The sequence below is a fragment of the Panulirus ornatus genome, chromosome 20 (assembly GCF_036320965.1).
Source record: "Panulirus ornatus isolate Po-2019 chromosome 20, ASM3632096v1, whole genome shotgun sequence".
Lineage (NCBI taxonomy): Eukaryota > Metazoa > Arthropoda > Malacostraca > Decapoda > Palinuridae > Panulirus > Panulirus ornatus.
The window spans coordinates 67,783,587-67,796,969 of record NC_092243.1 but is presented as its reverse complement, the minus strand read 5'-3'; the positions used below and the strand labels follow the sequence as shown (position 1 = coordinate 67,796,969).

The window sequence follows — 13,383 nt, the reverse complement described above, 5'->3', positions numbered from 1 at the left end:
TTCTCCTCCTCCGCCTTCACCACCAGCAGGAGAGCCGTTGTACTTTCCCCCGCCCATCACCACTCGTCTCGGCCACACACAAGCGCCCTCCCCGGTGCTCACTCAGGCTCGGGGTGAGGGGGTCGCTTCGCTTGCTGCTGCTGGCGTCGTCATCTCGCATCAGAACGTTTGACACCCACCACCTCCTCCTCCTCCTCCTCCTCCGAGGTTTGCCTGCTTCAGGTTTTATCATTTTTTCCCCTCGTGTGTCCCCCGGGAATCTGACCCGGGGTCTCCGAGCGTCTTAGATCCGCGCCACCCACCCACTCATTCTCCCACGGAATGCCCCACGGATCCCTCCCTCCTTCCTCCACCTCCAGCAACCTATAGCGGGCCGTCAGTTTGCACACACCCACCTCCCTTGAAAGTGGACGTGGCCGACTTCCCAAGCGCTGTGGCAGGACCCCCCCCCTTCAATAGCGTAGGTGACGACACGAAAATTACGTTATGTTAATTCATCGGGTGATGATAATGTGGAGAGAACGAACACACGCCACGGGTTACCACGTAGGAAGGTGGAGGAGTGGTGGTAGTGTGGTGTGTGGGGGGGTATACTGGGGCAGGGTGAGGAACGGTATGTTGCTCTTGGGTTAAACGTGCCATGATTGAGCGGCGGCGGGGAAGGTCGTGGTTTGCGCGGGGGGGAGGGAAGCAGCCTGGACGAGTGTGTGTGTGGGGAGGAGGAGGAGGAACGCTGTGTGGTGGTGAGGGTGGCGCCTCGGCCACTGGCGTGAGGCAAACGCCATTATGAGTTTTGGGTCTAATGACTATATTTATCTGACCACATGTCGTGAGGAGGGAGAAGCCCTCCCTCCCTCCTCTCTCTCTCTCTCTCTCTCTCTCTCTCTCTCTCTCTCTCTCTCTCTCTCTCTCTCTCTCTCTCTCTCTCCACGCTTGGACCTTGGGTCTGTGTGGTCTGTGTATTGACGTAACTCTCTCTCCCTCCCTGGGTCTAGCGTAACGCTCGCCTACCCCAGGGTAAACTGCCTCCTCTCCTGTAAATGCAGGAGAGTCGCTTGGTTTACCAGGGCCATGTGGGCCCACTGTGGCCCTGCCAAGACCCGGCAGTAATGGCCCACACACACACACACACACACACACACACACACATATATATATATATATATATATATATATATATATATATATATATATATATATATATATATATATAAAGCCCATGCACTTACATATACATACAAATCAACATATACACAGATACATACATGTACGTACACATACACAGACGTGTACATATATACACATGTACATATATGGGTGAGAATGAAAGTGGGTTGCGAGAGATGGGTATTGACTGTAAGCGCTCGTGCCCCTGGCCATGAGAAGAAAGCTCATGGAAGGCAAGTGTTTAGTGAGCCGATGAGTGAGTGTGTCCGCAGTTTAGGTTATTGATGACGGCTGACGTAAATGCGATGGTGAGTCATGGGGCAGTTGTGGATATAATAATTTGAGGGTCGTGGGGTATTCATTAACATGAATAGAAATGGTGAACAGCTTGTAGGGTTATGTGGAAAACGAAAGAAGCTGGTTGGGTGGGTGGGACATGACCCACGTATTCGCTTGCGTTTTGGGAAAGATGTTCAGTTGGTATTATTGGATTACATAATGACTGATAGGCGTGCCAAAAAAAAAAGAGAGACTTTTAAACGTGTACATGCTAAGAGGGGCAGCTGGTGGGATGTCTAAATCATTACCTAGTGGTGGCGAGGGTGAAGATTTGTTGACGTTTCGTAAAAGAGGAAACATTATGGGTGAGAAGAGAGTGGGTGAGAGTAAGTGAGCTTGGAAAAGAAACTTGTGTGAAGAAATATCAGGGAGGGATTGATTGTAGAATGGCAGAAGGTGAGAGTAAACGAAGCTGGGGGAGTGGATGAGGAAAGGGGAGTATGCAGGGAAGCAGTGCTGGCATGTGTGAGAGATGCATGTGGCATGTGGGGAGTGGGCAAATGAGAAAGGGTATTGAGTGATTGGATGAAGAAGTAAAGCTGTTCGTGAAAGATGATAGAGAGATATGGGCGGTAGTTAAAAGGAAGGAGTGCAAATGATTGGGAGATGTATAAGAGAAAGTGGCAGGATCTCAAGTGGAAGGTTCATCAGAGGTTAAAAAAGAAGACTAATGAGAGTTGGGGTGAGCGAGTATTTGTGAACTTTAGAGAGAATAAGATATTTTTAAAGGATATTAATACTGAGAGAAACAAGAGAAAAAAAGGGAAATAAGTAAGGGGGGCAAATGGGAAAGTAGTAAGAGGTATGATGGAGTGAGTATTTTGAAGGACTGCTGAATGCTTGATGATAAGGTGGAAGATCGGGTGTTTGGGTCGAGATGGTATGCCAAGTGAGAGAGTTTTCGAGATTGCTTTTTGTTACGATAAAGTAGGTGATGAAAGCCTTGCGTAAGATGAAATGTGGCAAGGTGGCTGGACTGGGTGGTATTGCAATTGAATTTCTTAAGGAATGGGATTACTGTGTTGTTGATTGGTCAGTTAGGATTTCCAGCGTGTGTTTGGATCATGGTGAGGTGCCTAAGGATTGACGGAATGCATGTACAGTGCCATTGTGTAAAGGCAGGGGGTACAAAGATGAATGTTCAGACTACAGGGGTATAAGTGTGTTGATTGTACCTGGTAAGTTGTATGGTAAACTAGTTACTGAGAGGGTGAAGGCATGTACAGAGTATCATATCATGGAGGAACATTGTGTGGTGTGAGAAGTGGTAGAGGATGTGTGGATCAGGTGTTTGTTTTCAAGAACACGTGTGAGAAATACTCGGGAGAAACAGAAAGATTTGTTTGTGGCATTTATGGATCTGGAGAAAGCATATGATAGGGTTGATGAAGATGCCCCCCCCCCCTCTCTCTCTCTCTCTCTCTCTCTCTCTCTCTCTCTCTCTCTCTCTCTCTCTCTCACACTACGCGTTTTGCTTCATCATATAAAGTGTGGTGAATTCAGTGCCCTATAATCATATCTTTTTTACTCTTGGAATACACGAGACGTTTGGGGCACACGACCACTGCCCATCTTTGGTCAGATGGATTATAAACGATACAACACAGTATAAACGACACAACACAATATATACGATACAACACAATATAAACGATACAACACAATATAAACGATACAACACAGTATAAACGATACAACACAATATAAACGATACAACGCAGTATAAACGACACAACACAATATATACGATACAACACAACACAAACGATACAACACAATATAAACGATACAACACAATATAAACGATACAACACAGTATAAACGATACAACACAATATAAACGATACAACGCAGTATAAACGACACAACACAATATATACGATACAACACAATATAAACGATACAACACAATATAAACGATACAACGCAGTATAAACGACACAACACAATATATACGATACAACACAACACAAACGATACAACACAATATAAAGATCAAAACAAGAACGGATCGCATCTTGATGTGTTGTTACGGAGGCCCTGAACTACATTATACAACAGCAACCTAACCTGAATGTCAACCGACACAGCATCGTAAACTGAAAACACGGTGATACTGAACCATTGCCACACACAACCCCACTCAAGACATACAGACAACAGGAGCCATATATGCACGAGAGGATATACTGTCAACCCTTCATAAACCATTGCCACACACACCCCACTCAAGACATACAGACAACAGGAGCCATATATGCACGAGAGGATATACTGTCAACCCTTCATAAACCACCACAGTACCAGGACAAGTGAGGACCCTTATGATTATTCTCCACCGCACCTCCCAGATGACCCTCACACACTATCTACCTCCAATGGAATTTGCCAGGCGCGGAGACCTTAGGCAAACCCCTCAACCGTTGAACCAATGGGTTTAAACCCACCCCCCGCGCACCGGACCACACTACCACGCATGAACTCCCGAGGGAACGCGGTCCACCAATCGACACCTGATCCACGTCGCTGTTCGCATCTGTAACACTTCACGATGTGGTTCATTCCTGGTTCTGCTCTTCGTATTGGGTTGTAGCATTTAAGGCTGGCGGTGACCGTGTGGCCGAAAACATCTCGTTCACCGCTGGTCCCCTCCTCTTCCCTCCGGCTCCGTCGGTTCGCATCCCTGCTCCCTCCCTCTCTCCCTCCCTCCCTCCTTCCTCACCACCAACTTCCTCCGTGACGTGACGTGTTTTGGGAGGGAGGGAGGGAGGGCGTGAGGAGGGGAGGGGTTGACCTCGCATCCTATCACTTTCCCCCCTGCCTCACCCTCGCCATGGCCTCTCCAGACGCCTTAAATGACATTCCTCCGGCACCAACTTTTCCTGCCTTCCGCGTCTGTCCTCATACTTCGCCCCCTCACACACACACACACACACACACACACACACACACACACACACACACACTCCTCATTGCGGCATTCCTCCCCATGTTAATCGTCCCCTGAAGACCACGGGATATTACAGTCACTCAGCCCTTGCTGTCTCTGACACACTTGCGTGTAGCATGGATTGGGTGCGACAGTACTTTGACTTGCGCTGCCTCTCTGGCATTTGTGCTTTGTGTCGTCTCCGGTGTGGCTGGTGATTGCGTTGGGCTAACCAGCAGCAGGGAGGAGGTGGGAGGGGAAAGGCGGGGGGGGGGGGGGGGCCTCAAGAGGAGGGAGGGGAAGAGGGGAGCTCTTGTCTGATTAGGGAAAACCCTTCTCCCCCCATCTCGGCCCTCCCCCCTTTTTATTGTCTCAGTGTAAGATATGTCGGCTCATATCCTGCTCTTTTTTTTTTTACTTTCTTGTTATTATCTATCCCAGGATGTCCTCGGCGAAGGTCATCATCTCTCATGAGAAGTGGTTCAAACGAGAGTGAAATGAGAGAGAGAGAGAGAGAGAGAGAGAGAGAGAGAGAGAGAGAGAGAGAGAGAGAGAGTCGTTCAGTTGCATCACTTTTCCGTTGGCGAGGCTTCGAATGCCTCTCGTTGGCCGATGATGTGTTGACGTAATGGCGTGTGTTGCTTCCTTCGTATTTCGAACCAGTTCCATTGTCAGTTGGACATGACGGAAGTGACTCTTCACCAGCTGAACATTCATCATTAACTTGCAGTTTAGCTCGGCATTGTTAGGGTGTGACAATGGGCTTGTTTCAGAAGCTAACACGTCATTCACTCTCTTGTGAAATGACTTCCATTTACACCGGTGGACCTGGCTTAGTGTTGGTCGGTTCATGAATCGCGAATGATCCCGCGATGTGTGTGTCTCGAAGCGTTCCGAACCAGTGCTTCGAGAAGATATGCTAATTGCCTTCGTGATTATCTTTTTTTCGGTTGATGTCTGGTATACCGTGAATTAAATGCTTCATTTTTTGTCTTTATTTAAAGGAAAATTTAGCCTTCCGCTGTGGTAAGGCGTTTAAGAAACTAGTAGAGCGACTGTCATGGTGACTTAGGGTCTGTACAAGCGATTGGTAGGAGAGGCTCGGATCGTACAACAGTTAGGAGTATGATATAACCTCTTATGTGTATATATATATATATATATATATATATATATATATAGAGAGAGAGAGAGAGAGAGAGAGAGAGAGAGAGAGAGAGAGAGCGTTAATGAGATGGCCTTGATGAGGGCCTCAGTTGCCCGTGTCGTCTCGACTTAAAAAAAAAAAAACATGTATAGTGGGAATGCCCCTTCAAGAATGCCATGGGGGGACCCGCCACCGCAAGCCATGGTTTCAGCAGAACCTTTCGAGAATGACATGAACGAACGACCCCCACCGCCACCACCACCACTTGGGCTGACTGACTGCGCCTTATGTTTACCGTCACCACTCACTCTCTTGTAGGCTCGGGGAAAGGCCAGTGACATTCTCTGACATGGTGATCTATAAATCCCAACAACGGAGGGAGAAATGTTGGGTCTTGCAGCAAAAACACGTCGTCGTCAGTCAGTGAACTGACTGTGGAACACACACACACACACACACACACACACACACACACACCCCTCTCATCCACAAATGCGAAGGAAAAAAAAAACTAAAAGGGAAACGCTCTTAACCAACTTACTTATAGATTAGAAAACAAAAAAGCATCACGCCATAGGGGTAAATATGCTCGATCATGGCAGTCGATCCTACGAGTGAGGGAACTCGCTCAGTACAGAGGTGATGATAGCTAGGGAGGAGGGGTGGGAATTGTGGGATATGCACTTGAACTAGTTCAAGTTGCTCTCACAACAGCGCGTGGCGCACTGGCAGGGTAATGGCTGGTGGCTCTGCCTCACTGAGGTGTCTGGTGTTACACGTTCACCTGCACGAGACCATCGACTTGTTGCACACGTCCGTAAAATGTGATCGAAGCTGTGGGTTGTGGACGGACCGCGTCCGTGTGTCTGTGCGTAGATGCGTCCGTGACCTAGCGACGGACTTTGTGCCTGTTGGGTTCGAGCACCACGCCCTGAGTACTGCGCCTGTTGGGTCAAGGAGCACGCCCTAAGGACGTCTTTGGTACGGCTCACCTGCTGTCTCCACTTCGCTGTCTCCCCCACACTGGGACCCCTGTTGAAATATAGGCCACCTCTGCGCCTGTGGACACATTACCGTCTCGTTACCCCTTAAACAGGGACTGAGTCGGACGCCTTGGACACCACCTGCTGTGACAGCGTAAGGTGGGACTCACAGGGATGGTGATGAATGTAAGTTGTATGCTTCCATGGCTAGGCAAGCCTCCGGTTCCCTGACCGGCACACTGCAGATTGTGTCTGCGAGGATCTGGGGGCTGACTACTACCCCATTATACTGTGTTCGGCGTCGTGGGGGTGCCCTGCGGTGGTCATTCACTATCCATAATGAACAACTTCAGTAATTCACTCCTTCAGTTAGTAACACTCGATTCATTTTCAAGGTGTCTTTAATTGTCTTCAGTAATTCACTCTTTCGGTTATTAACACTCGATTCAATTTCGAGGTGTCTTTCAATTGTCACTTTCTCACTGTATTTCCTAATTTGAAATACCATAGATATAACATTTTACAGCATACTTGATCCTCTTAAGTGACCCGCTATAGACAATGCCGCGTCTATTATAGAGTTCAACGCTTTATCTCTTACTATAAACTTACAGCTTGATTATTGGGGCAAACTACGAAAGAAACTTCAGCACTTTGTCACTTCTGTGAACTCTTGCGGTCTGATATATGTTACTCATTACCATGTAAACAGTTATGATGAAGGATCGTTCATTGGTAGACATCTGGACGCGAGGGCAAGGCGTGGAAGGGCCCCCATCCTATGTTGACCTCCTGACCATGGCTGGCATCAGACGTCGCTCAGTTGCCCATCGGCTTTTTATATCGCCTCAACCATCTCCCATATGCCATCCAGCTCCTCCGTCACCAGAACTAAACCCCTCGCTTCCTAGTAATGCTAGTAGATACCTAATATGTTACCAGCCACCTATGTGTTAAACCCTACTAGATTGTCGTATAAAGTAGGACAGACGTGGAAGACATTTCTTCGCCTAATCTGCTCTCACTCCTGTTTGGTGCCGAACGACAAGGTCTTGTGTTTACACAGCGAGTGACTGAGGTCACGCTAAAGTTCACACACACACACACACACACACACACACACACACACACACACACACATATATATATATATATATATATATATATATATATATATATATATATATATATATATATATGAATGAATGAACTATTTATCACACTACGAGAATCGAATCCCGGGTCATCTGTGTGGCAGCCATGTAGCCAAACGTTCGGGGCCGCGATAAGCCACAACTTCATCTCGAGTCCGCAACGCCTCGCTGATTCCCGGATCGAAATGCTCCTTCACGCATCCTCGCGAGACGGAAACACTGCCGGTAACGCCTTGGGTGGAGGAAGGAAGGAAGGAAGGAAGGCTTTGTGATCCACCGAGGCACTGCAGGGGCGATGTGTGTACATCACAACCATTGTAATGTACGCACCGTGTCCTTCCACTTCCCAGTATTTTTTGAGTCTTCACCTTCTTTCTCCTTGTCCCTTGCATTACAGACAGATGTATCGTCTTTTTGTCAACGGCTCGCCAAACCAGTTCAGCACCACACCCTCCTCCTCCTCCTCCTCCTCCTCCTACTCCTCCTCCTTCTACTCCTCCTCCTCCTCAGCTCCTGAAAACCAGAGTCCTCGCATTACCTTATCGTTCGGTCGCCCTATCATTTCTTACGCGATCCTCTCTCTCCTTACACCGCATTTTTGGTCCTCCCACACATCCACCTTACATTCCGATGGACAGCGTCGGCGAAGGATCTCAAACCCAAAAGGAAACCGTCACACACACACACACACACACACACACACACACACACACACACACACACACACACACACTATAATATAATACAACACATTTCTATGCCAACAGAAGAGAGGGTATCACACGCAGTTGTAACAGTGTCAAGAAATATACTTACACCGCGAAGTTTAGATGCAAATGGTCATGGATTTTGCATGTATGACGTTGAACCATCAATTTCCTGTCATTTGGAATATTGCTTGAGTGTGTCACACACACACACACACACCTGGCATATGTTACAGGCTAGGGTGTGTGTGTGTGTGTTCATACATACTTAATAGATATTATTGAGACATGGTACTTAGATACAGTGTTAAGAGACAGGGTTACCCGACCTGAAAGATGTCTCACTGTAACATGCGAATAGTAATCACACACACGCGTATATATATATATATATATATATATATATATATATATATATATATATATATCCCTGGGGATAGGGGAGAAAGAATGCTTCCCACGTATTCCCTGCGTGTCGTAGAAGGCGACTAAAAGGGAAGGGAGCGGGGGGCTGGAAATCCTCCCCTCTTGTTTTTTTTTGTTTTCCCAAAGAAGGAACAGAGAAGGGGGCCAGGTGAGGATATTCCCTCAAAGGCCCAGTCCTCTGTTCTTAACGCTACCTCGCTAATGCGAGAAATGGCGAACAGTATGAAAGAAAGAATATATATATATATATATATATATATATATATATATATATATATATATATATATATATATATATATATTGTACTATTGTGGTCATTATTTTCATAAGTGCACAACATGTGTGGAGAAAGCATGGAAAATAAATTTGAGTCACACGCGCACGTATTGAACGCAGGATATTGTTGGCAAGTTATCGCTCCTCCAACAAGTGGCACATGTTTTGGCGCCAGTGGAATTATATCGTCGTCATAAACCTTGTTCAGGGACAAAGGAAAGGGTTGAGGGGGGCGGCGGGCGGCGGGCTGCTGCTGCTGGCGGGCTGGTCGGTCCTTCTTCCTCAAGCGCAAATATTCTTTCGCAAACGTTGGACTTTTAAATTTAAAAACTAGGTTACGCTACGTTACGTTACGTTGCGTTACGTTAGTTTAAAGCCAGGTTAGGTTACGTTAGGTTAGGTTTGCTTAGTTTGAAGCCAGGTTAGGTTAGGTTACGTTACGTTACGTTAGGGTGGGTCAGGTGTGTAGGCTAGGATAGATTAGGTCAGGTGTGTAATTGTTACAGTGGTTGCAGTAGTACATAATGTACAATACAAGAATCTCACATAGGAGTAAGGGACGTATGATCATTGTTACAGTGGTTACAGTAGTACATAATGTACAACACAAGAATCTCACATAGGAGTAAGGGACGTATGATCATTGTTACAGTGGGTTACAGTAGTACATAATGTACAATACAAGAATCTCACATAGGAGTAAGGGACGTATGATCATTGTTACAGTGGTTACAGTAGTACATAATGTACAATACAAGAATCTCACATAGGAGTAAGGGACGTATGATCATTGTTACAGTGGTTACAGTAGTACATCATAATGTACAATACAAGAATCTCACATAGGAGTAAGGGACGTATGATCATTGTTACAGTGGTTACAGTAGTACATAATGTACAATACAAGAATCTCACATAGGAGTAAGGGACGTATGATCATTGTTACAGTGGTTACAGTAGTACATAATGTACAATACAAGAATCTCACATAGGAGTAAGGGACGTATGATCATTGTTACAGTGGTTACAGTAGTACATCATAATGTACAATACAAGAATCTCACATAGGAGTAAGGGACGTATGATCATTGTTACAGTGGTTACAGTAGTACATCATAATGTACAATACAAGAATCTCACATAGGAGTAAGGGACGTATGATCATTGTTACAGTGGTTACAGTAGTACATCATAATGTACAATACAAGAATCTCACATAGGAGTAAGGGACGTATGATCATTGTTACAGTGGTTACAGTAGTACATCATAATGTACAATACAAGACTCTCACATAGGAGTAAGGGACGTATGATCATTGTTACAGTGGTTACAGTAGTACATCATAATGTACAATACAAGACTCTCACATAGGAGTAAGGGACGTATGATCATTGTTACAGTGGTTACAGTAGTACATCATAATGTACAATACAAGACTCTCACATAGGAGTAAGGGACGTATGATCATTGTTACAGTGGTTACAGTAGTACATCATAATGTACAATACAAGACTCTCACATAGGAGTAAGGGACGTATGATCATTGTTACAGTGGTTACAGTAGTACATCATAATGTACAATACAAGACTCTCACATAGGAGTAAGGGACGTATGATCATTGTTACAGTGGTTACAGTAGTACATCATAATGTACAATACAAGACTCTCACATAGGAGTAAGGGACGTATGATCATTGTTACAGTGGTTACAGTAGTACATCATAATGTACAATACAAGACTCTCACATAGGAGTAAGGGACGTATGATCATTGTTACAGTGTTACAGTAGTACATCATAATGTACAATACAAGACTCTCACATAGGAGTAAGGGACGTATGATCATTGTTACAGTGGTTACAGTAGTACATCATAATGTACAATACAAGACTCTCACATAGGAGTAAGGGACGTATGATCATTGTTACAGTGGTTACAGTAGTACATCATAATGTACAATACAAGACTCTCACATAGGAGTAAGGGACGTATGATCATTGTTACAGTGGTTACAGTAGTACATCATAATGTACAATACAAGACTCTCACATAGGAGTAAGGGACGTATGATCATTGTTACAGTGGTTACAGTAGTACATCATAATGTACAATACAAGACTCTCACATAGGAGTAAGGGACGTATGATCATTGTTACAGTGGTTACAGTAGTACATCATAATGTACAATACAAGACTCTCACATAGGAGTAAGGGACGTATGATCATTGTTACAGTGGTTACAGTAGTACATCATAATGTACAATACAAGACTCTCACATAGGAGTAAGGGACGTATGATCATTGTTACAGTGGTTACAGTAGTACATCATAATGTACAATACAAGACTCTCACATAGGAGTAAGGGACGTATGATCATTGTTACAGTGGTTACAGTAGTACATCATAATGTACAATACAAGACTCTCACATAGGAGTAAGGGACGTATGATCATTGTTACAGTGGTTACAGTAGTACATCATAATGTACAATACAAGACTCTCACATAGGAGTAAGGGACGTATGATCATTGTTACAGTGGTTACAGTAGTACATCATAATGTACAATACAAGACTCTCACATAGGAGTAAGGGACGTATGATCATTGTTACAGTGGTTACAGTAGTACATCATAATGTACAATACAAGACTCTCACATAGGAGTAAGGGACGTATGATCATTGTTACAGTGGTTACAGTAGTACATCATAATGTACAATACAAGACTCTCACATAGGAGTAAGGGACGTATGATCATTGTTACAGTGGTTACAGTAGTACATAATGTACAATACAATAATCTCACATAGGAGTAAGGGACGTATGATCATTGTTACAGTGGTTACAGTAGTACATCATAATGTACAATACAAGAATCTCACATAGGAGTAAGGGACGTATGATCATTGTTACAGTGGTTACAGTAGTACATCATAATGTACAATACAAGAATCTCACATAGGAGTAAGGGACGTATGATCATTGTTACAGTGGTTACAGTAGTACATAATGTACAATACAAGAATCTCACATAGGAGTAAGGGACGTATGATCATTGTTACAGTGGTTACAGTAGTACATCATAATGTACAGTACAAGAATCTCACATAGGAGTAAGGGACGTATGATCATTGTTGATAATTCTCACAATATTATAAACACTTGGAGGTGATGACACCAGAGCTGGTCATGCAACGTCGCTCTTGTCATTTAGTCTGCTATAGTCTCTGGTTTGGGTTGTGTGTGTGTGTGTGTGTGTGTGTGTGTGTGTGTGTGTGTGTGTGAGTGTGTCTGTTTGTATATGAGTGTGTGGGTGTATGTATGTGTGTGTGTGTTTCTGTGTGTGTGTGTGTGTGTGTGTGTGTGTCTGTTTGTCTGTATATGAATGTGTGGGTGTATGTGTGTGTGTTTCTGTGTGTGTGTATGTCTGTCTGTCTGACTGTATGTATGTATGTATGTATGTATGTATGTGTGTGTGTGTGTGTGTGTGTCCACCAGCGGTAAGGGGGAGTCGGCCCTCACCTGAAGTAGCTGTGGGTTGTGTGCTCAGTGTGTCGTCTGCAGCGTCGTGAGCGACGCCCGGTATTGGACCCGAGGTAATGTGGTGATGTAGGAGGTGATGGGTGGGGATGGTTGACCCTAGGTAATGTGATGATGTAGGGGGTGGGGTGTGGTGGGGATGGGTGACCCTAGGTAATGGAGACGAGTTGGAGGAGGGAGGAGGTGGTGAGGGAGGAGGAGGGAGGTGTTCGTTGGTCACTTTACCCTCCTCCTCCTCCTCCTCCTCCTCCTCAGCCAGTTCTTCCGTTATCCCTCGACTGTGTGGCCGGCTGCCCAGAGTGTGTTGAACTCGGCCAGCCCTAACCTCACCTAACCTCCCCCCAACAAGCAGGTGTTGGCAGGCCTCTCGGGCGTAACTGAAGATTAACCACCTCCTCCTCTCCCTCCCCCCCCCCCCCACCTTCACAGGTGTTGGCTCTTCCGTGAGCCTGGAGTAACCTCACCCCACAGGTGTTGGCTGGAGCATTAACCGTAGGTTAACCTCTGTCTCTCCCTACAGGTGTTGGCTGGAGCATTAACCGTAGATGAACCTCTGTCTCTCCCTACAGGTGTTGGCTGGAGCATTAACCGTAGGTTAACCTCTGTCTCTCCCTACAGGTGTTGGCTGGACCATTAACCGTAGGTTAACCTCTGTCTCTCCCTACAGGTGTTGGCTGGACCATTAACCGTAGGTTAACCTCTGTCTCTCCCT

At 45.4% G+C, this 13,383-nt stretch overlaps 1 protein-coding gene across 6 annotated transcripts in view; it reads left to right on the top strand.

Moving 5' to 3' along the window:
* Nucleotides 1–13,383, top strand: part of LOC139756091 (phosphatidylcholine:ceramide cholinephosphotransferase 2-like) — a 396,755-nt gene that overhangs the window by 168,937 nt on the left and 214,435 nt on the right. The gene's annotated exons all lie outside the window — the stretch shown is intronic.